General features: G+C 41.1%; 1 protein-coding gene across 1 annotated transcript in view; it reads right to left on the bottom strand.

The window, feature by feature from the left end:
• Nucleotides 1-17976, bottom strand: part of LOC134079729 (uncharacterized) — a 58532-nt gene extending 40556 nt beyond the window's left edge. Inside the window, exon 1 of the mRNA XM_062535807.1 lies at nt 17927-17976. The gene's annotated coding sequence lies outside the window, so the exon portion shown is untranslated. The remainder of the gene's footprint in view (nt 1-17926) is intronic.
• Nucleotides 17977-27797: the final 9821 nt, after the last annotated feature.

The raw sequence follows: 27797 nt of genomic DNA, 5'->3' as shown, positions 1-27797 counted from the left end.
TTATCTGATTGGTTCTGCTAGCTGTCATTCAAATCAGACCTCCATGCGATTTTTTCAAAGAGCTGTATTCCATTTATATATTATTTGCTACTTGCATTTACTCGCAAAACACAGCAGAATGTCTGCCTAATACCATATGGATGTTATTTAAATTATGGTGGCCTTATAATTAATAACATACTCGTTGTTTGCTTATTTTTTGACGGACGTTTGATGAATAGCCTAGTAGTTTATTGGAAGTGGAGGGGACATTTTTCAAAGGTGTTTTCAACTAATTCGACAAATTAAGATATATATAGTCATACTGTGTGCATCTTTGCAGTGGCAAAGCGCTTTCTTAATGACGTTGCGTGCCGAGACAAGGAAGCTCTCACACGTGGGTGCATACGTACATTTGCATTCACTTGGTCTGCCACACCTACTCCCGCTATGTAACAGAAATAATCATGATTCCCATCCAAAAAAGTACAACTTTACCTCGTTGTTAGTCTATATCAAAAGCGGTTGTTCACTTTGTGTGCAAGACGCTATTTTTCGCGTCTTTTTTATTCCAACCGTGAGTTATTTGGGGGAGAAACGAGAACGCGCACACATACCGAATAACTTACACCTGGCTTGACCTAGCCGCCTCAACTCATCTGCGCTCAGCATTAGTGAAACGTGTTTTGCATGTTTACTTTGACCAGGCTTGGTCAACCGCGTGTGTCGTCACTTATCTTGGATCTACTTACTCTGGTTTTGTGAAATAGGCCCCTGGCTTGACATAGACGCTCCTGTTCATCCTGGATTGGCGTTAGTGAAACGAGTTTAGCAAGGATGACTAGAGAACGCTATGTCAAACCTGGCTTTATCGATTATCTTGGATGTCTAAATTCTGCTTTTGTGAAATACCCCTCTGTTAAGTTACATTTTAAGATTCAAATTGTTGTTATACTGATCATTTAGATATTTGTTCATCTAAATTATATAATATAAGATGTGAAGAGCTTGTGTACAGTGGCTTGTTTATGTTGGCACACCCTCTCATCACCCTCATGAAGAAGTCTAGCATGCAATGTCAAGACCTCCACGTCTCCTCCCAACGATCTGAAATATTGCAACTGAAGCCTGCAGGCAAACGAATGTGTGATTGCAGCTATTGATGCTAAAGGTCTTGACTTTCCAAACTGGCTGATAATTACGAATTGCACATCCCCGTGACTTTTATAACTTTTATTAGGCTACGTTTCACATCACTAATTACTTAGGACTTCATTTTCTCAAACAAACTTATATGTCGAAATAAGACTAGAGGCTTCTAAATGAAATGCCTACGCAGACTAAATGGCATTAGCGTTCATAATGTAAACAGGTGTAAACAGTCTTCAGATTCAGGTGGAATCAATCATCAATCAGATTCATTTCAATCAAAACAAAAAAGTCCATGTAAACGTGGCTATTGACAGCTAGTCATCTAGCTGGCTAATCTCCAATGTAAAACGATTAGCTTGCTAGCTAACTGTAACTGTTATCTCACTTAGTTGTAGGTAATACATTTGTATTACAAGCAGAGGTGTCAGAAGTAAAAGTACAAAGTAAAAACAGTACAGGTGATTTCACTAATGAGCTGCTCCACCTGGCTTAAATGTTTTGCTAATTAGAATCAGCTAATTAAGTAAATGGTTGGAACAAAAATGTGAGCTGGACTTTTACACCTCAGAATATATAGCCTAACTCAAAAAAATCAGAAAGACGTGGTAAATGAGAAACAAACAGTTATCTAAACTTTTTTTTGTGATTTCGTCTTACAAACTTTTACAATTGAGTAGTATGAGTTAACACAAAGTAAAAAGAAATCGGCTGACTGACTTTAGTTGGTGCTACTTACAAAAACAAGTCTAAACAACAATAAAAATTAGCTGAAGTTTGTTCCCATAATGCCACAGCCCAAGTCAATTTATTCTTTAAGATATTACATGTAACCCTAGGCCACTGAAATTTAATCTTGAAATAAAATGCAACTAAGTGAAAGTTACACTAAAGGCTATACTGTTGTTGTCATGAAAATGTTTATTTGTGCCATAAACCGTCAAGTAGATGACCATCTACAACATCTTAATCCCGTGCCAAGATTCTATGTGTTTGATCTTGTTGCCAACTCAATCAGCACTTTCAGACTGAACAGGGCAATTGCACTTTCACTAGTTTGGAGGTAAACATGGTTTAAACTAGAGTTGGAGTTTAAAACCGTGTTAAACTCCTGACTAACGGAAGATCAATTGCTTCAATATTTGAATACCGAAATCCATCCAATTGCAAGCATGCAGCACTGACAGGGGCCCTAAGCCCCTTCCCTGACATACTGTAAACTAGGCTTACATATTATTGGGAGGCCCAGAATAACTGTCGGGCATAGGGCCCAAGTGCTTCTGCTGATAATGTCTGGGTTTCCCAGATTCATTAAGAAGCTCTTAAGTGCTATAAACTTCTTAGGAGCTGAATGCTTCTAAGAAGCACTTAAGAGCTTCTTAACGAATCTGGGAGACCCAGCCATTGTAAGCAAGCACTGAGTGCTCAACTTTGTGACACCCCAAAGGGAGCAGATGAATGTAAATTGAGAAAGTAGTCAATTTCACATTGCACCTTTGGGGAACTATGTGTATTCTCTAAAATGTCCATATATTTTAACAATGGTCTTCTCATCAATGGTTATCCTGACAATGCTCTGAAAATCCCTTATACTCATCAGTTGTTCTATAGAACATAGATGTCATACACATCCAAAAAATCCACAATAAAGAGTGCAGAGACACACAAAAAAAGCATTATTAACATTAAAAAGACAGTAAAATTTACCCACAATCCCCAACTGCTGTAGCTAGGACAGGTTGAGTGTGTGTGTGTGAGTGAGTGTGAGTGTGTGTGTGTGTGGGGGGGGGGGGGGGGGCTAAAGTCCAGCTCACATTTTTGTTCCAACCATTTACTTAATTAGCTGATTCTAATTAGCAAAACATTTAAGCCAGGTGGAGCAGCTCATTAGTGAAATCACCTGTACTGTTTTTACTTTGTACTTTTACTTCTGACACCTCTGATATAAACTATGTATTATTGGGAGGCCCAGAATTACTGTCGAGCATAGGGCCCAAATTCTCCTGCAGATAATGGCCGGGTTTCCCAGATTCATTAAGAAGCTCTTAAGTGCTATGAACTTCTTAGGAGCTTTCTTAGAACGCTTCTAAGAAGTTCTTGGCACTTAAGAGCTTCTTAACGAATCTGGGAAACCCGGCCATTGTAAGCAAGCACTGAGTGCACAACTTTGTGACACCCCAAAGGGAGCAGATGAGTGTAAATTGAGAAAGAAATCAATTTCACATTGCTCCTTAGAGGAACTGTGTCTACCCTCTAAAATGTCCATATATTTTAACAATGGTCTTCTCATCAATGGTTATCCTGACAATACTCTGAAAATCCCTCATACTCATCAGTTGTTCTATGTCATACACATCCAAAAAAAAAAGCCACAATTAAGAGTGCAGAGACACACAAAAAAAACATTATTAACATTAACAAGACAGTAAAATTTACCCACAATCCCTAACTGCTGTAGCTAGGACTAGTTGAGTGTGTGTGTGTGGGGGGGGGGGTAAAAGTCCAGCTCACATTTTTGTTCCAACCATTCACTCAATTACCTGATTCTAATTAGCAAAACATTTAAGCCAGGTGTAGCAGCTCATTAGTGAAATCACCTGTACTGTTTTTACTTTGTACTTTTACTTCTGACACCTCTGATTACAAGTGATGGAATTATAATTAGTCCCCAGAACACACAGATAACTCTTACACCAACCTTATTTTGTGCCTTTTATTCATGTTCAAAGATTTCGTAAGTATAAATCCTTATCCCCACTCACTTTGATGCACCTCCATTGAATTCCATTGTATGCAAAAGTTATCGAAATCTAGACGCACCCTAGCGGCAGGAATTGCAATTTGCAGAGTTTATTGAAGTGGGTCTGGCTCATTAGGCAATCCAAACGTAATCATTCCCTAAAAGGACGTGGTGGGTGGGAATATTTAAATATTTATACTTGTGACGTCTAAAACCTTGACGATTTTGAACAGCTCACCTTGAGGGCTGAAGGCAGGATGCATTCAGAAACACCTATCTCACTCAAAACAGCATGGATCGTTTTTTTTCCAAGTTTGTATGTGTGTGGAAGCACCAGAGACACACAATAACACATCAAATCCCAGCAAAAGTGATTTTTCCATAATATGGGACCTTTAAATATTTATACTTGTGACGTCTAAAACCTTGACGATTTTGAACAGCTCACCTTGAGGGCTGAAGGCAGGATGCATTCAGAAACACCTATCTCACTCAAAACAGCATGGATCGTTTTTTTTCCAAGTTTGTATGTGTGTGGAAGCACCAGAGACACACAATAGCACATCAAATCCCAGCAAAAGTGATTTTTCCATAATATGGGACCTTTAAAGTGTGTTGAAATATGATACCGAGTGTGAGCGATTGTCTCAGAGCTGATCTCGACCTGTCAGCTGTTCTCCGAAACCCGGCGGTAGCTCAGCAATTAGTAAACCAGGTTTTTAACGTTTGTGCCTCGGGCATCGAACTGCCGTGCAAATAAATCACTGTTTTACACCATTAATGAGGCTCAAAGTAGCTCCACACTTTATTGGTAGACTTCTGAGGGCCCTGACATTTAAAACGAGACATCGAGAACTTTGAAAAAGCACTGGTTGTTTACTTACATGACTGTTTATTCAGGCAGTCACTTTCGAAAGTTTACCGGTCGCAGCCATCTTGAATTTAGTCACGTGACTGATTCATGACTAGTGCACACATAGACATAAGGCGCGTTCAAGTTGGCTGCGCAGCACAAAAACTGCGCAGCACAAGATGCACGTGGGTAAAAATCTGTCCACGATGGTCTAGATGGGTGTGTTTTCGACTCGGCAGTCGGTATCACATGGCCTCAACTTATCGCGGGAGCAAGGCGTGGCCAGGCGGCTGCTCCGCAAAAGAGCAGCCGGTCTGGAGGTACTGCGGAGAGCAGCGGAGCCTAGACCCTGCCTTCATGACGTCAGGTCTTTGCCCTAATTGGCTTTTACATCCCTGACGTGTGTGCAGGTGTTTAGATGCCTCCCCATATCCACAAGAGTCCGTGCGGGTCCGTGCCTCGTGATTCGTCACATGGTCAAGTCTAGACCACGGGAAGTAGAGAGTGTACAACTTCATAGCAGCGTTTGCATCCCCGCCCCTGCTGCCACCGGCAGCTCTCGTTGCTGCAAAAGGTCATTTGGAGTTGAACTTGAACACGGCTATAGCGATTACGTGAACCAGTCACGAATCAGTCACGTGACTAGATTCAAGATGGCTGCTACCGCTAAACTTTCGAAAGTGACTGCCTGAATAAACAGAGTCATGTAAGTAAACAACCAGTGCTTTTTCAAAGTTCTCGATGTCTCGTTTTAAATGTCAGGGCCCATATTTCAACACACTTTAAGTCAATATCACACCGGAATTCTCCTTTAACTACATTCTCATCTGGCGTAATAATCAAGGCAACTTGCAGCTACTGGCACTACTACTGCTTGATGTCTATGGGGACTATTTTCAGATGCTGCGTACAATATCACTGCGCCTATGGTACGTTTGCAAGTTGCCTTGATTATTACGCCAGATGAGAGTGTAGTTCCATGTCAAATCAGCCTAGAAAAACGCCAGGTTTCATTTTCAGTTGGTCTTATTGCACTTTCTAACTTGAGAGGAGACACGTTTTAAATGGGAAAATTATCAGAAATCTTAGTCACTTTTAACACTAGAAGCGCCAAGCGCCGGTCATTTGACCGCTGACGCGTATTCCTAGAAGCGCCGTGGGGGTTTGACCTAGATATACCTAGAACTGCCGGGCTGCGGTCATTTGACCGCAGTGATTACAAAAAAAAATAAATCTTTCCACTCGATTAAATTCCAGGACCCTACGTTCACGACTTTTCCTAAATACGCGTGTTTTGTCACCCAGAATTTTTACATGATCAAAAGCACACCGGTACAAGCTAGTTTAGAGCTATTTTGCGCTCACTTATGTGACAACACTATGTTGTCTCGCGTTCGGCCATTTTTGTCCAGGCTGCTATTCTCTTTTCTCACAGCAGATGTCGCAAGGATTTCCTGTCAGTCGGACATGAGAATAATATTTTACCATAAAACATATCGTTTATATATGTGCATATTGTGCAATATGTATTATATATGTGCTTTATTTTAATAACTATTTTCCATTTACATGGCATAGTCTATGGAGGCGATTTACAGTGGTAAAATGCGAGATTGTTTTGAAAACGTTGCGACAGGCCTACATGTGTAAAACATATTTTCGTCGTAGCCTATTTATGTACGTAGGGCGCGTATGCCTACGTACATTCATAGTTGTATATCTTATCTTCTATTTGTAGGCTATCTTTTAAAGCTCAGACTAATGTATAAGCATTTTCTTACATATTTGCTGGACTGACTGAGTTACGTCAAGTCAAACACCTATCCTAACGCAGGTGTTGTACAATATCATGTGGCGCAGCGTTAACACTCCTGTCTGCAACGCCGGAGACCCGTGTTCACGTCTTGGCAGGGGCGAAATACAGAATCTTATATCGATTTAATTTGCTGACCGTTTTTCAACGTCGATGAACAATTATTTTTTGTTAATGGTTTTTAATAACAACCTATCTGAAATAAACGGATGAATCACAATGGGGCAATTGCTCTGTCGCTAGTTTGGAGTTTAACACGGTTTTAAACTCGGTGGTGACGCAAGAAGTCACGTGACGACTTAAGCTCCATTGCTGTGTCATATGCACCTGTGGTTTAACCTGCTGCTGCGTTTTACCTTGATCTCAATTGCTGTGTCTTCAAGGAAATTCAAATCACCCACTAGAGGGCGCATGTAGTGCGTGTTAGTCTAATCTCGGAAAGGACATGGTTTTGCGGTAGACTAAACCATAGTTTGCAGGATAGCAAGATAGGTGACAGCTTACGCTTCATAAACCGACATATACACACACTGTTGGCTAGTTTGGACTTATTACACAGTAGGCTACAATAAAGGCTACAATATAGCAGTTGCTTAAGTTGGCAAATGCCTAACTACAAATGTACAAAGAACGAGTAGGCCTATTCGTAAAATAGCCTAACGCACGGTAGATCGTACCATCAACCCTCGATTATGGTCTTTATTTAGGCTACTTAGGCTGCGCAAAGCATTTATTTGAGGCATTTTTCCAGGCAAGAACTTTTGTTACGTGCGTTTTATTGTGAGACCAGAGAGACATGCGTTTTGTTAGCGGCACCGGCAGGCTATTAAAAGCAGTAGGGCCTAGTTTTCAGTTTAGTTTAGGGTTTAATTTACTTTTGGACTGTTTGGTGATGTTGCTAAATGTAGAGACTGATGGGCACTGAAATATTATTATATTTGAAGGTTCACTATTACGTTTCATGTCGTTGAAAGGGATTTCCACCCGCTGTTTGCGGGAGGCGCGCTTTCATTCATTCAATGACTGAATAGAATATGTAAGGGATAATCAACGACGCGCCGTGCGTTTATAGGAAAATAATGCACGTTCGAAGTGGTAATAATAAGGACCCGACGCCGCAGGCGGAGGGGACTTTACACTTCGATAATTTTCCTAGAAACGCACAGGGCGCGTCGTTGATTATCCCTTACATACAATAGAATAGAATAGAATAGAATAGAATAGAAGAGAATAGGTAGGCTACTTGTTTCATCCCGTGAGAGAACCAACCAACCAGCGGCGCTCGGGGAGCAGTATGATTTGAAAACGTCTGCCCCTATCCGACACACTAACATGCATTTCACAGGCATTAAAGACAGTTGTGACATTATGTAGCCTACACCGCACAGATGCATTTTGCCTGGCCATGGTGTAGGCCTGTTTAGACTGACAAAATACGTAGCCTAGTCCCACATGGATTCGTAAAGGCTGGAATGCGCACGGAGCCATGGAATGTGGGTTTAGTGCCCAGCATAATTTGTCCATAGTTGGGCTGAAGTGTGGCGATTAAAAGGCTTATATTTGCTCCTCCGTGTAATATTCTATTTAATTCGTGACAATTGATTGATTGACTGATTTAATGTTATAAATAGCATAGCCTACTGGATAAGATTTCAGATTCAGATTTCCACAAAAGTAGCCTAGACTATTTCATGATATATTTCAACATTATTTGCGTTTTATTAAAATGTACTTTACATTTCCAAAGTGTTTTGGCACTTAGAGCGCATTTAGCCACAAGAGTCATAAAAAGTATCCCGTCAAAATCCTGAAATGCGTTAAGACTGTTGAATTACGACTGCATCTGCTGGGGTAAAACTCAAAACAGCGTACTTCCGGCTTCCAGGCAGTTTAACCCCAGTAACTAGGATTCAGCTGATCCTGTCTCATTTCTGACACAGCAATCACGTTAAACTTCGTGCGCAGCTGCGTGTTAAACTCCAAAACCTCCGTTTTAAGGAGCACGGTTTTAAATCGGAGCACAGCTAGCACAATGCTAACTGACAGAGCAATTGGCCCAATATGTTTAGGCCTACCATTAACGAAAAATTATTTCGCCAGCCAATCATTTTCTGCCGCCATCTGACAAACTTTGACTAAGCCAGTTAGACTTTTTGCATCTAAAAATAATTATATCATAGTGACACGCGAAAAAATAAACGATAGCTTAGAAACTAGGCCTGCATGAGATTTTCCCACTGGACACACCACATCGTTGCTACGATACACAGGACTCACAGTGAGTTGACGACCAATGAAAATGACATGGGGAAAAGAAGGAAACAAAGTAGCCTGATTTTGATCTCACCTTAGGCCTACATACTTTCCTAATTCCTACGTTACTCAGACTTTTGTTAAATCGTCAGGGCCCGGTTGCACAAACACCAAAACCAAAGATTGATGATATGAACCAAATATTCTGGAACAGATGGATTTACAGCATTGAACGAGGCTATTAGGCTACTGCTGTGACTTCCACCGTTTCCTTTCCAGAGATTGCTGCGCATTCACAACGCAATGAACGCATGCAGTCTACATTGAAGTGAAACGTGCAGGACGTTGTCCAAAACAATACAATAACATTGTATGTTGATATCTAATACAATATACACATCTGTAGACATGAAGTGGCAACTAAAGCCATTATCAGTCATGAAAACTGTGGCGGCTGCATTATGGTTTTGGCTGAGCCAGCTAGCCAGCCAAAACCTCATCAGCCAGCCGTTCTCAACGCAAATGGCTTCGGGGTCTATACATAACACTATCCATTGCAGCCTATTTGAAACCGATCATCCCCCCTCCCCCATACACTCGTCTAGGCTAGGCTACAGACATCACCGAGGCATTGAGGACAATTAACTGCCTCCCCACCCCCACCCCATCTATCTGTCCCTGCAAGCCTACTAGTCGGCTGACTGTTTAGGCAACTCGTGGAAGAATGCGCAATGTTTCATCGCATATGCGCGTTTCAGAATGTTCGAATTCGCCAGCGTGCGTGTAGTTATGTGAATAGAAAATAATAGAATAGCCTACTTTATTGATGCCTTGTTCAAAAGGACTTTCATCATGAATAGGTTGGGAATCAAACCAACAACCCTTGGGTCCTCGAGCCGAAGCTCTAACCAGTGAGCCACAGTCTTACTTATCGGGTACGTGAAAATGTGTATCTCAATGCTGAATCTCGAATTCACATAGAAGTTAGCTTAAATTGTAGAAACAATAGGCCAGCTTTTTTTCAGCAGACATCGCAAACATAGTCTACACATTCGCAAAACGGAGAATATCATTCACTCATTATTTTAAATTATGCTACTTCTCACGCCTATGCCTGCTCAGCATAGCTCTCTCTATCTCCCTCCCTCCGAGGTAGCTAGCCTAGACCCTATAAGATGCTTCTCCCTAAATGAATGAAAGTTGTTTTAGAAAGTAGCCACGGTAGCCTGTAAAATGCGGCATGAAATCCTGGCTACTGTGTAATTGAAACCAGACTGTTATTTCTCTTTGTTCCAGGTGACCAGGTCCGATCATTTTCGGCGGCGCGAACATATAGGCTACCTATATAGGCTATTAAATATATAGGCTATTAAATGAATAGAAGTAAATTTGGGGAGTGAATTAGAACTAGCCACATTCACTTTTAGAGCATTTTAGTTGAAAGTCAAGTTTGCTTAAGGTTTGTTCAAGAACTCTTCCAAAGTTTTTACCTCAAACAACACAAATCAACACAAATACATGAACAGATAACTCAAACGTGCTGTATGTCCTAATGAAACAAACAACCACAGATTATCAACAACACGGTCTGACACGAATGACACATGGCTTAGTGCAAACTGAATTTATGACCAAACGATTTCATTCGTGCACGAAGCGCCATCTAGCGATCATTATGTGTAAGTAAAAGCCTCCCAGTCTAAGGACTCAGCGGTCATTTGACCGCCTCGCCGCGCTTTAAGTAGTTCACAACAGCACGGCGCTTCTAGTAGGTCGTCAAAGCGGTCAAATGACCGGGGCGCGGCGCTTCTAGGTATAAGTGGGTCAGAACGGCGCGGCGCTTCTAGTGTTAAACATGAAGCTAGCAGGCGAGAAGCTAATGGTCTAATCCGATTCAGTGATCTATGCTAGGCTGAAGCTAAAAGTTGTATCGCCAGACTCACAGAATGGCTGGATGAACGGGAACAAGGTAAATATCGATTGTTTTGCTCGAGGGGAGGTGGGAAATTAGCGTATTTCCAAAAATGGCGGAATATCCCTTTAAAAGATAAGTTGATGCGGGCTCGAGACCAATATACGATAAACATTTTGTCATCCCCGATGCCACAGTTGAGGTAGTTATTCAGGAATAACTGCATTTTTTGGGGTTTCGGAGGGGCCAGCGTGGGGGTGGAGTGGCCCTCGAGGACCAAACGAACGGCAGTCCTAAGTGATAAAGCAGGGTTGACATAGCGTTGTCTTGTCAACCCTGCTCAACCTGTTTCACTAACACCAATCCAGAATTAATAGGAGCGACTATGTCAAGCTGGTGTAAGTAATTCAGGATCCGAGCGTGTTCTCATTTCTCCCCCAAAGAACTCGGTTGGAATAAAAAAGACACAGAAAATAGCATCATTTACACAAAGTGAACAACCGCTTTTGATATTGACTAACAATGAAGTAAAGTTAGAGACACTTAAAAGACTTAAGTAAAGTCCTGCTTTTTGAATGGGGAATGATGGCTATTTCTGTAACATAGCTGGAGTAGGTGTGGCAGTCCAACTGAATGCACAATTACGTACCCATGTGTGAGTGGCTCTTTGTCCCAATGTTAGGCGGGATCACACTAGCCAGCGGCAAGTGGCAGGTTTCCTATTGTTCTCTTTGATTCGGCAGCGGAACGGTGACAACGCTGGCGTAACGCTAGCGTTGAGCAAACTGTGAGTTGAACTTGGTTCAACTTTGAAGCGCAACGCTCGGCTCGTCACTTTGGGGCAATTGCTCTGTCGCTAGTTTGGAGTTTAACACGGTTTTAAACTCGGTGGTGACGCAAGAAGTCACGTGACGACTTAAGCTCCATTGCTGTGTCATATGCACCTGTGGTTTAACCTGCTGCTGCGTTTTACCTTGATCTCAATTGCTGTGTCTTCAAGGAAATTCAAATCACCCACTAGAGGGCGCATTTAATGCGTGTTAGTCTAATCTCGGAAAGGACATGGTTTTGCGGTAGACTAAACCATAGTTTGCAGGATAGCAAGATAGGTGACAGGTTACGCTTCATAAACCGACACATACACACACTGTTGGCTAGTTTGGACTTATTACACAGTAGGCTACAATAAAGGCTACAAGATAGCAGTTGCTTAAGTTGGCAAATGCCTAACTACAAATGTACAAAGAACGAGTAGGCCTATTCGTAAAATAGCCTAACGCACGGTAGATCGTACCATCAACCCTCGATTATGGTCTTTATTTAGGCTACTTAGGCTGCGCAAAGCATTTATTTGAGGCAGACTTCCAGGCAAGAACTTTTGTTACGTGCGTTTTATTGTGAGACCAGAGAGACATGCGTTTTGTTAGCGGCACCGGCAGGCTATTAAAAGCAGTAGTTTTCAGTTTAGTTTGGGGTTTAATTTACTTTTGGACTGTTTGGTGATGTTGCTAAATGTAGAGACTGATGGGCACTGAAATATTATTATATTTGAAGGTTCACTATTACGTTTCATGTCGTTGAAAGGGATTTCCACCCGCTGTTTGCGGGAGGCGCTTTCATTAATTCAATGACTGAATAGAATATGTAAGGGATAATCAAAGACGCGCCGTGCGTTTATAGGGAAATAATGCACGTTCGAAGTGGTAATAAGGACCCGACGCCGCAGGCGGAGGGGACTTTACACTTCGATATAAGTGCATAATTTTCCTAGAAACGCAGGGCGCGTCGTTGATTATCCCTTACATAGAATAGAATAGAATAGAATAGAATAGAATAGAATAGAATAGAATAGAATAGAATATAATAGGTATTTGTTTCATCCCGTGAGAGAACCAACCAACCAGCGGCGCTCGGGGAGCAGTATGATTTGAAAACGTCCCTATCCGACACACTAACATGCATTTCACAGGCATTAAAGACAGTTGTGACATTATGTAGCCTACACCGCACAGATGCATTTTGCCTGGCCATGGTGTAGTCCTGTTTAGGCTGACAAAATACGTAGCCTAGTCCCACATGGATTCGTAAAGGCTGGAATGCACACGGAGCCATGGATTGTGGGTTTAGTGCCCAGCATAATTTGTCCATAGTTGGGCTGAAGTGTGGCGATTAAAAGGCTTATTTTTGCTCCTCCGTGTAATGTTCTATTTAATTCGTGACAATTGATTGATTGACTGATTTCATGTTATAAATAGCATAGCCTACTGGATAAGATTTCAGATTCAGATTTCCACAAAAGTAGCCTAGACTATTTCATGATATATTTCAACATTATTTGCGTTTTATTAAAATGTACTTTACATTTCCAAAGTGTTTTGGCACTTAGAGCGCATTTAGCCACAAGAGTCATAAAAAGTATCCCGTCAAAATCCTGAAATGCGTTAAGACTGTTGAATTACGACTGCATCTGCTGGGGTAAAACTCAAAACAGCGTACTTCCGGCTTCCAGGCAGTTTAACCCCAGTAACTAGGAATCAGCTGATCCTATCTCATTTCTGACACAGCAATCACGTTAAACTTCGTGCGCAGCTGCGTGTTAAACTCCAAAACCTCCGTTTTAAGGAGCACGGTTTTAAATCGTAGCACAGCTAGCACACTGCTAACTGACAGAGCAATTGCCCCAATCAGTTTTGGAATGTTTAGGTATTTTAACCAATCAGATTCGTCTAAGGACGTAGCAACAAAGATTGAACTTTGATAGAATGTTTAGATTTATTATTATCCCAGATAGCAAATCATTTTGGCTTTCCTTTGGCATACATGTGGCCTCTTTGGGCTTTGTTTGGCACAGGAAAAGGCCACTCAAAGGTTTTTGGGCAACCTGTGGCTTAATTATGATCTGCCTTAATTCTGGCCAAGTTATGGATTACGTCTGGTTAGCCAGCCGACAAGGTGATGAGCGGGACCGCATCTCATGACTTGCGGGTGCGTTCTTTGGGCGACCTATGGCTTAATTATGATTTGCCATAATAAATAAAGGGCGCCATGTAATTCTGGCTAAGTTATGGATTACGTCTGGTTAACCAGCCGACAATGTGATGAGCGGGACCGCATCTCATGATTCATGGGTGAGCTTTGGCTGTATATGGCTTGCCAAAAGAATGCACAGAGACGGAATTTTGAACATTTGAATTGCCCAGAGAAGAGCCTCCATCAGTTTGCCGTTGTGATAACTGAAGGTATGTAGCCTACATTTATTCTCTTTATCAAAAAAGATGTTGTTCTTGTGTATAATAACGTTACGCCTTGTGTTTAATGTAGCCTAAAAAGACGTGTTAGATTTGAAGTAGGTAAATCGAGTACACCCGCTACCTTGGCGAGCAGGCTAGGCCAATAAGCGAGTTAGCGTACCGGTTGGAAATATGCAGACAAAAAAAATATAGCCTTTGCGTATTGCAGAAAGCTCTCACCTTTAAACCTACGAATCCGTTGGCCCAACTTGTTGCTAACTGAGGATCTTGCTCTCCTGGCAGTACATTAATCTCTTCAGGAGACTGTCATTGAGAGCTAGTGGCATAACTGTAACTTCACAACATAACGTAATCAATCACGTAGGCCTAAAGGAAGTTAGATAATTGGAGAAACGCATTTCCCCATGCAGTAGGCCTTGTTCCTTTGTAAAAAATAATGTCCAATTGTACATTTCAGAATATTCTATGGTAATTAGGCCTAATTTCTCTGGATGTGACAGAACTCTGTTTGGATGTTTTAGGAAAAGGCTATGGCTGTCCTATGCATGGTGCTAGGAGGGTGTAAATAGATAGATGGATGGCTAGCTGGGCAAATACATAGCCTACATGACATACCTACATATGTTGAGGATTCAGAACTGCCTTTTTATATAAAATGATGCTTTTGTATTTTTCAGCTCTTCTGCGTGACCTGTTGGTGAACCAACAAATCCTGTTGGACCAGCAGAGGAGCATGTGATACAAATAATTCGAGACCTACACTAATCCATCAAGATGTCCCCCACCTTCAGGCTTATACTGCCTATTTTCCCCTGGGTGACACACAGGTTCTGGAGGCCTTGGAGGTTGACCTGGCAACCCAGCGGGACCTTCGTCAGGAATTGGTGAGCTGCTTTGATTTCTCTAAGAGTGGGTAATGCTGAATGAATGGTAAAAATATTATGGTAATACAACCGGACCGGTTATTTTTTTTTTGTAGGTCATCACTATAGGATTGGCAGGGGGAGCCGATGTCAAAGATTTCTTTTTTTTTGAGAAACTGCATCTGAAGGCAGTAGTGATGGGTAAGCATTTAACTGTTCATCACTGTTTATTACAAGCATCCTGTTCTAGGCTCTGATAACTCTTTTCCAAAAGCTCCTGCACCTATATGCGGACAATTATTCTTAGTAGAATTTAACAGAACTGAACTTCCAGAAAACTTCCTGAAATGTTTCTGGGAGACACAGACACACAGCCCCACAAACCTATCTCCCACACTATGAGTTCTATTGGAACTTGCATCGTGAAAAATTGCTGTTTAAACCCAGTTATATCTGTTAAAATCACTGACACACACTTTCTTTGTGTATGTCTTCAATTTCAGATGCAGTGAGGCGCAATCCAACCTGCTCGGCTGCTACAGATTTACAGATCGGCTACAAAGGCTACGAAGAGATGGTTTTACTGGGCGCGATGTGAGGAAAAAACGTCAGCCGGCTCCCAACCAGGAGCTGCAAACTGAATGAATACCAATAAAAACAAAAATTCACTTTAAAATACATTGTCACATTTTTTATGCATAATCCACATAGAACATAATTTAACATTTTAATTTATGAGCCTAGGATACTAGGACATTTTTGCGTAACTAATCCACATAAATAAATAAATAAATAAGTAATGAATTAATAAATAAATTAATAAATAGCTATACTTTGGGTCAGTTATGGCATCACTGTGGGTCAGTTATGGCATCTTTTTGGCAAGGTTTTGGGATTTTGGCCACTCTTTGGGATACTTCTGGCTACATTTTGGTATTCCACAATAGGTTTTGGCTGGGCTTTGGCCTGCTTTTGTTTTTCTTTTGGCATGCCTAACTTGGGCCAAATTTGGGCCGTACATCATTCCAAAGCTTTGCCAAAATGGCATGCCAGTTTTGGCCCAAATTTGGGCCATAATGATTTTGCTATCTGGGTATGGTCTGAGCGTTGCGTTACGCTTGCCGCTGCCGCTGGCTAATGTGATCTCCGCCTTATGGATCTCGATGGGATCCTGTGAACTGGGGCTAAACAATTAGCACGTCACAGCGATAGGACTCCGATTCTAGAATGTTAGCCACGGTAACTTAGCGTGAGCAAATTGAACCTACTTCTGTGCAATGAAGGCCTGGGTTTCCATGTAAATGTCCCCTTAATTTGTATCCATGACAAATAAAACGATGTAGGCCTAACTAAAGCTTTTTTGACTGTCCATAAACAAAAGGTATGAGCATGAGGCATGAGCCTTTGGAAAAAAAAACCCGGTTTGTAGATTCGAACCTGTGTCTCCTCGATTGCGTACGGGAGACTGACGCGCTGCCAACACACTAGCAAATGCAATATTAATAGGTTTACTTAGATACTTTAGTCATAGGCAGTGATGGGCAGTAACGCGTTAGAAGTAACTCGTTACTGTAATCCGATTACTTTTTTCAAGTAATGAGTAAAGTAAGGAATTACAATTGCAAAAACAATAATTAGATTACCTTTACTTTCCTGCAAGCAGGCTGCGTTACTAAACCGTGATTTAATTGCTTTGTGAGACTGTCTGACAATCAGTAGCCTATATAACGTGCAAGGCATTGCGAGAGATGTAAACAAAAGCATATCAGCAAGACAACGGAGTGCGGGAGAGAGCTTGACCATGCTGCATTTCATAGCCTACGTGAGTTGGGGTTTTCCTAAACTTTTCCCATAGTTCGGGACATCACTTTATTCTTCTTTCTACTTTCATTTAATTTCGATGACTTATGCTTTTGCCTATAGCTTTCACTCTGGACTGATGCTTCAACTCAAATGTCTTTTCAAATTCGAAATTGAGGTCGTTGACGTTCGAACTTGTTTTCGGTGGACATAAGGTTAAGTTTAAGATATTATCGGAAGTCTTTTCAGTCGTGGCTCATGCAAATAGTGACGTGAACATTAAAAACCAATAGTAACCTCTCGCGAACACGAAAACAGGAAGTGGCAAAATAGGCGACAGCTGTAGTCTATATGATTATTTGTTATTTCATTTCTTATAATTTATTAGTCGGCTATTCTACGAGACAGAACAACTCTATATCTGTTAGTGATGTCACACATCAAACAATGCTGCAGAAACACGAAAAAAATACTTTGATATGAGTAGGCTATCATGTGATTTCCTGTTAATGATGACGTGTAGCCTATTGCACGATGGAAATAATTTGAAGGAATCTAGCAGCAGTCTTGTAAATAGTGACCCACAGTCTTTGCAAAATCCTAATCTGAGACTGGCCTGTGACTAGACTGTGACTAAAAACTCAATGAATTGTCTTTAGATGTGAGAGGGTCTGAGACTGTAGTCTTTCAAAAATCTTTTCCAAATCTTTGCAAAGTCTGTCAATGTAAGGTAGGCTTTAGATGACGGGAGCGCGCCGAGATTCTAGTACAACTCCCAAGATGTACTAGAATTATTGACAAGACAAGAAAGGCTTAATAAATGAAATTGCCCAAGGGATATCACCGGGCACCCTCTTAAATCTTAAAGAGGTACCCCTAGTCTACTATATTCTGTAAAAAAAAAACTTTAACCGACAAAACCAGGTTCACCTAAATTATGCCATTTGGCTGCCCGACTATAAAACATGAATATTAGAGCAACACCTACATGTGATATCAAAGCCATTGTAGTTCAATTGTGGTTGCCAAAGAGGGCGTCATTTAGTCAAAAGGACCATTTCAATACCCAGCCTAAATATAGGGTCTTAATTGGGCTTGTAAATTGCAATTGAGTTTAGTTTTTATAAATCGAAGTTGAATATTTTAACATCAGAGAACACAGTACAGTACTCAGTTTCATCCATTCTATGTCCCTTTTAATACAAACCTAGATCAAAACCGGTCATTTTTTACTGTGGTAGGTCCACTGAATTGTCAGAACTAGAAAATAGCCTACCTTACAGTAACTTAAAGTGTAATTTCAAACCACTTACCGATGAACAGACAGAAGGAGCCTATCAAGACTTTGTCAGGTAACCAGAGGAGTGGAGTCTGATGCAAATTTTAAGGTGGGTGTTAAATAAAGGACAGTTACTTTCAATTTCATGTTTTGGAGGTGTGGTTGCTCAGTCAGACAACAGTCAGTAGGTGTAGTGTTTTAAGTTGATACTTGAAATATCATGATCACGTGAGACTTGGAGGCTACTAAGAACAATAACCCTGAATGTGGTTGCTACAGCTGATGACGAGGATGTTCCCGACACTTAAATCGACATACAGCACCATAAGTCAGAAACCAGCCATGCAGGTTTCAGCTGTCGAACCAAAACCAACTCAATCTCACAAGCAATGCATATGAAACTTTATGCAAAAGTGGCACGCTGATGTGTATTCATGTATAGCCTACACGTGGCCAATACATCACACGTGTGCACGTGTGGTAAAGTTGGTTTTATATTGTATGTTGATTATTCGTCACATCCAAAAAATCTATTTAGCCCTGGCTTTGATAAACTTTGTAAATGCTGTTATGCGGCTTCACCTTTTGACTCACCCATGTCATAGGGTGAACTCAGCTAACTGACTTACACATAACAAAGTTTATTTTCTCCAAAAAAAAACACCCATTGATTTTATTAAATGTTATGTAATGCTCTAAATCTTTTATGTGGCTTGACCTTTTTTTTTTCTTTCTATTTGAAAATATATTTATTGATTTTCAAAGTTTCTTTTATTTTATCCCACAATAATACAGGACAAATATTAACTTTCAGGAATATATCCCACTGGCACAAAATCATAATTACCATCATACAGAAGCACATTTTAAACCCCAGGGCCATATTATTGCATGTCTTTGCATAGTCTGTGACTAGTTTGTGACTTAAAGGTCCCATATTATGCTATTTTTCCAGAAGTTAAAATGGGTCTTTGAGTTCCAGAAAACATGTTCCTGAAGTTGTTTGCTGGAAATAGCTTGTAGGAAAACATTATTACCCACTTATAATATCCTCTAATTCAGTCCCTTTCAGAGTGTGCCGTTTCTGCTGTACATTACATATTTATGAGCTGCTGCTCATTTAGACACGCCCCACTAATTAACTGTTAACTTGGTCATTATGTGCCCAATCAACAGATGCCTCCCACCTGGCCATCTTGGATTTGCTTCATACTTTGTCAATAATGCTAAATATTACCCAGCACCTACTGTGCAAAGTTTTAACCTTGCATCCATATTATTTTCTTTATTATAATGAATTAAATTCAACGTTATCGTCATTAGGGAGAATAAAAGTAAAGACAACAAGTAGAATATTTTCTTTTCAACATCCAAGTGTGTTTGAAGTTGGACTACTTTCATTTTCGCATGATGAAAGGCTGGTCATATTGAAGTTGCTTTACAAATATCAATTACCTATGGAAATTCACAGCCGTGTGTCAGCCACTACAATTCAAAAAGCATTGAAACAATACATGAACTAAGGAATAATATTGAATTTTGGGTAAACAATTATAAACTTTCAGGAGATCTGCTATAACTATAAAGACTAAAGACATCATGGTGATTTCTGATCATCACGATTATGGCCATCACTGTTATTGTCGCAAGAGTAGCTTTACATGCTAGGCTTCTCCATCATGGTGACCCATCTCATAGCCACACCCACACTCACAGTTTGCATTGCCCCAACCAAACAATCATCACCCAACCAACAGAACCAGTTAAGTTACATTTTAAGATTCAAATTGTTGTTATACTGATCATTTAGATATTTGTTCATCTAAATTATATAATATAAGATGTGAAGAGCTTGTGTACAGTGGCTTGTTTATGTTGGCACATCCTCTCATCACCCTCATGAAGAAGTCTAGCATGCAATGTCAAGAGCTCCACGTCTCCTCCTAACGATTTATATCATTGCATCTAACGCCTATAGGTAAACGAATGTGTAATTGCAGCTAGTCCTCACCTTCTGAACTAACTGCGAATTGCACATCCCCGTATCATTCATAACTTTTATAAAGCTACAACAACATTTCACATCACTATTTACTTAGAACTACGTTTTCTCAAACGAACTTATTTATGCCAAAATAAGACTAGGGGCTCCTGAATATGCCTACGCAAACTAAATGGCATAGCGTTCATAATGTAAACAGGTGTAAACAATCTTCAGATTCAGGTGGATTCAATCATCAATCAGATTCATTTCAATCAAAACAAAAATGTCCATGTAAACGTGGCTATTGACAGCTAGTCATCTAGCTGGCTAATCTCCAATGTAAAACGATTAGCTTGCTAGCTAACTGTAACTGTTATCTCACTTAGTTGTAGGTAATACATTTGTATTACAAGTGATGGAATTATAATTAGTCCCAAGAACACACAGATAACTCTTACACCAACCTTATTTTGTACCTTTTATTCATGTTCAAAGATTTCGTAAGTATAAATCCTTATCCCCACTCACTTCGATGCACCTCCATTGAATTCCATTGTATGCAAAAGTTATCGAAATCTAGACGCACCCTAGCGGCAGGAATTGCAATTTGCAGAGTTTATTGAAGTGGGTCTGGCTTATTAGGCAATCCAAACGTAATCATTCCCTAAAAGGACGTGGTGGGTGGGAATATTTAAATGTTTATATTTGTGACGTGTAAAACCTTGACGATTTTGAACAGCTCACCTTGAGGGCTGAAGGCAGGATGCATTCAGAAACACCTATCTCACTCAAAACAGCATGGATCGTTTTTTTTCCAAGTTTGTATGTGTGTGGAAGCACCAGAGACACACAATAACACATCAAATCCCAGCAAAAGTGATTTTTCCATAATATGGGACCTTTAAAACTCTATGACTTGTCTTTAGATGTGAGAGAGTGACTAAAAATCGTAGGCTAACCTACTGTATAAGGAGGGCTTTATCTTCCACAATGAAGAGGTTGTTCGTGGAGGCAAATTAATTCTGCACGTGATATCTTTCCATCTCTTATTATCCCTATCTTTTAGTACAGTCGGCTGATACTGAAGGATGGTGAAGTTAGCTGGTTTAGTTTCTCATACCCGACATATTCAGTTGTCTGTCAGTGGTGTTAAAACGTCGTTGGTGGCTTCCACCCTGAGGGATTTCAGCACGACATACATTGCAAATGGTTAATTTTACACTGAACCTTTACTCATGTTGCCGATGCAAGCTCGTACTGTTGCTTGTCTGTGCGCCGCGCCTGCAGGTGGAAAAAAGTCACGCAAGTAATTTACAGTGCCCTCCATAATTGTTGGCACCCCTGATGTGTTCTTTAGCTTATAATAATTTTTTTTTTCTAAATAATATAGGACCACAATGAAAAAAAAGAGTAAAATCCAACCTTTAATTCAAGTGCATTTATCCCGCAAAATCCCACATTAAGAAATAATTATTTTATATCAAATCATGTGTGCCACAATTATTGGCACCCCTGATTTTAATACTTTGTACAACCCCCTTTTGCCAACAAAACAGCACCTAATCTTCTCCTATAGTGTTTCACAAGATTGGAGAAAACAGCAAGAGGGATCTTCGACCATTCCTCGTTGCACAATCTCTCTAAATCATCCAGCGACCTGGGTCCTCCCCTCTGCACTCTCCTCTTCAGCTCACCCCAGAGGTTTTCAATGGGGTTGAGGTCTGGGGACTGAGATGGCCATGGTAGGAGCTTGATACGGTGTCTGGTGAACCATTTCTGGGTAGATTTGGCCATATGTTTCGGGTCATTATCTTGCTGAAAGACCCAGTGACGACCCATCTTCAGCTTTCGGTCAGAGGCCACCAGTTTTTGATTTAAAATGTCCTGGTACTTCAAAGAATTCATAATGCCATGCACCCTAACAAGGTTCCCAGGGCCTTTGGAAGAGAAACAGGCCCACAGCATCACCGATCCTCCCCCATACTTCACAGTGGGTATGAGGTGCTGTTCTGCATACTCATCTTTTTGTTACGCCAGAACCGCCAGAGTGTTTGTTGCCAAAAAGCTCTAACTTTGTCTCATCTGACCAAAGCACACGGTCCCAGTTGAAGGCCCAGTACCGCTTAGCAAACTCCAGACGTTAGCGCTTATGATTTTTAGTCAGGAAAGGTTTTTTCCGTGCATGCCTCCCAAACAACTTGTTGGCATGCAAATAGCGCCTGATGGTTGTTTTGGAGACTTTGTGACCCCAAGATGCAACCATTTAATGCAATTCTGTAACAGTGTGAGCTTTGGATTTTTTTTTTATTACAGTGCATGCAAATGCACTGTTCTGTTCTTCCTGGGCATCTTCTTCTTATTACAGTGCATGGCAGCAACTCTCTATCTCAGGCTTTCTGGCTCTCTTAAGAAGTATGAAGCAAATCCAAGATGGCCAGGTGGGAGGCATCTGTTGATTGGGCACATAATGACCAAGTTAACAGTTAATTAGTGGGGCGTGTCTAAATGAGCAGCCGCTCATAAATATGTAATGTGCAGCAGAAACGGCACACTCTGAAAGGGACTGAATTAGAGGATATTATAAGTTGGTAATAATGTTTTCCTACAAGCTATTTCCAGCAAACAACTTCAGTAACATGTTTTCTGGAACTCATAGACCCATTTTAACTTCTGGAAAAATAGCATAATATGGGACCTTTAAAGGACGGGGAAACACGTGGGCCCAGGTGTCTCCAATTCTGCAGATGGTCTGCCACGCCTACAGGAAACACACAAAGCACACGACAGGGCAAGCGCAGACAAGGCCAGCAGACCATCACACCCCCTCCCACAAAAACAGGCTCCTTAAAGGTCCCATATTATGCTATTTTTCCAGAAGTTAAAATGGGTCTATGAGTTCCAGAAAACATGTTCCTGAAGTTGTTTGCTGGAAATAGCTTGTAGGAAAACATTATTACTCACTTATAATATCATAGTTATCTCACTTAGTTGTAGGTAATACATTTGTATTACAAGTGATGGAATTATAATTAGTCCCAAGAACACAGAGATAACTCTTACACCAACCTTATTTTGTGCCTTTTATTCATGTTCAAAGATTTCGTAAGTATAAATCCCCCTACTCACTTGGATGCACCTCCATTGGATTCCATTGTATGCAAAAGTTATCGAAATCTCGACGCACTCTAGCGGCAGCAAATGCAATTTGCAGAGTTTATTGAAGTGGGTCTGGCTAATTAGGCAATCCAAACGTAATCATTCCCTAAAAGGACGTGGTGGGTGGGAATATTTAAATGTTTAGACTTGTGACGTGTAAAACCTTGACGATTTTGAACAGCTCACCTTGAGGGCTGAAGGCAGGATGCATTCAGAAACACCTATCTCACTCAAAACAGCATGGATCGTTTTTTTCCCAAGTTTGTATGTGTGTGGAAGCACCAGAGACACACAATAACACATCAAATCCCAGCAAAAGTGATTTTTCCATAATATGGGACCTTTAACGGAGTCCTGCCCATAATACAAGGCTATCAGCATGTTAATCAAGCCAACATAAATTAACATTCCCCAACACATTTAGAGCACGAAAACCAACATTAACTCAATTCCATCCCCTTAATTGATAATCTGTAACATGGGGAGTGAAAGCTGAGGGCGCTACACCTGGGGAACCCTGGACAACGCGTCTGCCCCCACGCCGTCCGTCCCCCGATGCGGCGGACCTCCAGACAACAAGGACTGCAGAAAAGAGAGTGGTTAATTTCAAATTAAGACCATGAAAAAAAAAATGTCTCAACAGCCGGTCATAACACCCGAATGTCGAAATTTATCAAAAGCAACTTTTAATATTGACTGATGTAGCTTAACTGGTAAAACAAGTTGAAAACAACGTCCCCAACAAACAAATCCGTGCGCCAAGCCCATTTTCTCAGCAACACTGAATCTTGAAAATACGCAAGCTCTGTCCCTCGATTCACTTTTAGGTTGGCCCAACTTGCCAACCCAGCCAGTGAAGGGTTTAGCCTGCCGCTCAGCAACCAGCTCACTGAACAACCAGGCAACGCACTTTTTCAATAATTCTTACCAGCCGAACCGGCTCAGACTCAAACTTTGCCCGCGCCATTAACGCTAGACTTGAGCATGTAGCAATCTGCCTTCCAGTGGCCACGTTTATGGCACAAATGACAAACCTTATCTGACTCACCTGAACTACTAGGCCCACTACTCGATTGAAAACGGCGATCAAGAGGAGCATTCTGATGGATTAGCACATAATCATCAGCTAGAGCGGCTGCTTCAGCCGCAGTGCGCGCCTTCTGTTCACAGATATAGGTGGCAACAGGAGGGGGAACAGAGTTTTTAAACTGTTCTAGCACAACCAGATCGCAGAGACCGTCAAAATCTGAGACCTCAACAGAACCACACCAGCGGTTGAAATAAGTTGTTAAATCCCGTGCAAATTCTAAATGGCTCTGTTTTGGACCTCTTTTCCACAATCTAAATTTCTGCCGATAGTGTTCAGGAACACGCTCATATATCTTCAACACGGCAGATTTCACCTTTTCATAATCCTGACCGTCCTCTGGCAACAATGATAAGAATGCCTCTTGCGCCTTACCACTGACCACACACTGAAGCAGTAATGCGCGACCGGAGCTAGGCCAGCTCCGCGCATCAGCTAAACGCTCAAACAAAAGAAAAAATGTTTCCGGATCGCTTTCGGAAAATTTGGGGACCAATTTCAAATTTCCCCGAACATCAAAATTAAGTGGATCAGACTGATCGCCGCTAGACTGCGACCCAGACCTTAACTGAGGCGCAGGTGTAACTTTACCCTCCCGGATAACCTGGAGTTTATGCTCTAAGTCTAAGCGCGTCTGTTCAGTCTGCTGACGCAACTTTTCAACTGCCAGGACCTTTTCGTTCTCGGCATTAACCTTATACTTGTCATGCCCAATCTGTAATAATAACTCTCTCCGTTGTTCGAAACTCAAGCCTTCCATTGACACCGTCAAAGATGTACCTGTAACCGGTTCACGATCGACCAAGATCCCTGCAGCAACCAAATTACTTTTAATAATTGACTTGACCTTGTCCTTTACAAACTGACTGCTCACATCAAATTCGTAATGCTCTGCCAATTTGAGAAGCTGATCCTTAGTATACTGATCTAAAATGTCTTCCGACGGAGAAGCAAGAAAATCTTCTACCGTCGGCATTATGGCAATGTGCGCAACGCTAAACAAACAGTAAGTGTGTGACTCTACACCAGCCCTCCAAATTGAAGGCCAAATAAAGACAATGCCGGTCCCGCTAACTAACTAACGCCCCATAACCTACCTATTTAAGCTGCGGCCTACCTCTTCATGCAGTTACTGGCGGTGGGTACTTAAGTGCCAAAGCCCAGTAGGGAGAAAAAGCAACCAGAAACTGGCAACTCATCACGCCCCATGGATACACTCCCGAGACAATTGCTCTGACCGCTTTCACCACAACACTAAACAATCCCCCCCCGACGAAGTCCAAAAGGGCCAACGCCGCTTCACCTAACAAGGGACACACATCGCTTACACCTCGAGTCACACTCTTACTTACCTCAAACACTGCACACAAAAGTTTAGCTTTCAAATAACGCAATATAATCAAAAAATCGCTTCAAACACACCGCGCCTTCAAAAAAAAGACTTCCCATCAGTACTACACCTGAGCAGAATCTAATGGAATCCTCACTATCAAGTGAAGTGACGAATGACGACACGCCGTTCACAAATTCGACCCGCCGCACTCCGACAAAACCGGAAAGCTATACCAAACAATTTAACAAAAATGAACAGGTCACTAAATTGGACGAGCCCCCACTTTGTCACGACCCGGCTCGTAGGCCATGACAAAGATGAGGACGCAGTGTGTTAGTACAAAATAACAAGTAATTTATTGTATTGACGAACGTAAAGTAATCAAACCGTAGAGTGTGGAAGTCAGTAGCGTCAGTAGTGTGAAGTAAATGCAGGGATGTGTGATCAATGAAGTGAAGCGTGTGGCATGTAAAAACGCAAATGGGAGAATAAAGAAAAGCTCTCTCGGGTGACCAGGGGAAAGCCATTTTAAAGGACGGGGAAACACGTGGGCCCAGGTGTCTCCAATTCTGCAGATGGTCTGCCACGCCTACAGGAAACACACAAAGCACACGACAGGGCAAGCGCAGACAAGGCCAGCAGACCATCACACAAGGCATAAAAAGTCCTCACTTTAGATGAGCTCACAAATATCATTAACTAACCACTTGTAACTTCTGAGTTAATCATGAATTATAGTATTAGGAAGTGGTTTATAAAACATGTATTCACATCCTTACTAATCATTAGTGCATGAGTAACAACTGTTAAATAATGAATAGTATTTCATTAAAAAAATGTTATTGCATGATATATTAAGTATTAGCAACAATTTATACATTTAGAAATAGGCTTATTCACTATGAACAAACCAGTCATAACTTTGTGAACAAATGGTTAAGTGATGATAAATTATGCATGAACAATTAATTACTAATGATGAACAAACCATTAACTAATAGTTAACAAATGCTTAATAGATGATGAATTGTGTGTAGTTATTATAAAGTGTTACCGGCTATTTTTGTCCGCTTTTAATCACATTCTTATGTCCATTGAATGAATGCTATTTTGCACGCTAAAATCTGAATCATCACAAGTGAATACAATAAAGAATGGTAACGTAAGTTGGATAATTATATTCTTAGTTGTAATCCCCCTGCATATCCTGCTGGTGACTCCACTGAGGCATACGCGTGAAGACGCTCTTAGTCAGTAACGAGAACTCTGGAGCACTCGTAGATCTACGAGTGTTTTCACGATGCTCTTAAGCTACGATGGTTTCGGGAAACAGTCAGATAACCTTAAGACGTTCGTAAGAGGATCTTTACGATCATCTTAGGCTTAGGCTTTCGGGTAACGCACCCCAGATTCTGATCGGATATGCAAGACATCGGATTTCGACTGCCAGTGTGAACTAAGCCCTACTGAGACTTGTTCAGCAGCAAATGCTGCCAGTACAGATAAGTGGTTCTTCTGTCAACAGCAAACAAAAGAGCGTCTTCAATGAAGGGCTGTACAGTGCGAGTACACCGTCGCATATGCTCCTAAAAAATAGAGTGTGCGAGTAGAAAAAATAAAAACGGCGCACACGTGCGAGTATGGATTTAAACCCTTTCATTCACACTTTGCTCCTAAAATGAATTCACACAAGGTGGATCAAAGTATAGTAACATTTCCGCGCATCTGTATACAAATGTCAGAGTTGACTACTCTTACGCACCTGGCTGGACACTCAGCTTTCAGCATCAACCTCGCGCTCTCACACACATTCTTCTTTTTCTTCAATTACCGTGTTCATTTCAAATATTGTTATCACGGTTGATAAACACAGTGTGGACACCGTGTGTTAAATTCCTCCCAGCTTCACCCGAGCCTGCTTTTGACATAGGCCTGGTAGGCTACTATGAAACAAAATTGGTACCCTACTGATTCTCTTGTCTAAATGATGGATTTAACCACGATTCCGTGTAGGCTACACCAGCTTTAAAAAGGCAGAACATTTTCACCGCAAACGTGCGCTGGCTCATATAGCCACTCTGCGTCTTTTTATGTACGTTCACATTAAATCCATCACTAATGTTATCAGGAGAATACCGTAAAGTTTTATTTTGAGCACTGGTTGTCACTCATTGGATATATATAACAGATATACCAAACTCCAAGTCATGGTAGACTAAGTTAAGCACCCAGCCAATTAAACATGACCAAGGAAAAAGTGAACTCTCAATGCCATGCCATAACCTATACCTAAATCATATAACTCATCTTATCATATAACATTCATGTTATTTAATGAAAACATA

The sequence above is a fragment of the Sardina pilchardus genome, chromosome 5 (genome assembly GCF_963854185.1).
Source record: "Sardina pilchardus chromosome 5, fSarPil1.1, whole genome shotgun sequence".
In the NCBI taxonomy this organism is placed as follows: Eukaryota; Metazoa; Chordata; class Actinopteri; order Clupeiformes; family Clupeidae; genus Sardina; species Sardina pilchardus.
This window is presented reverse-complemented; position numbering and strand designations above follow the sequence as displayed.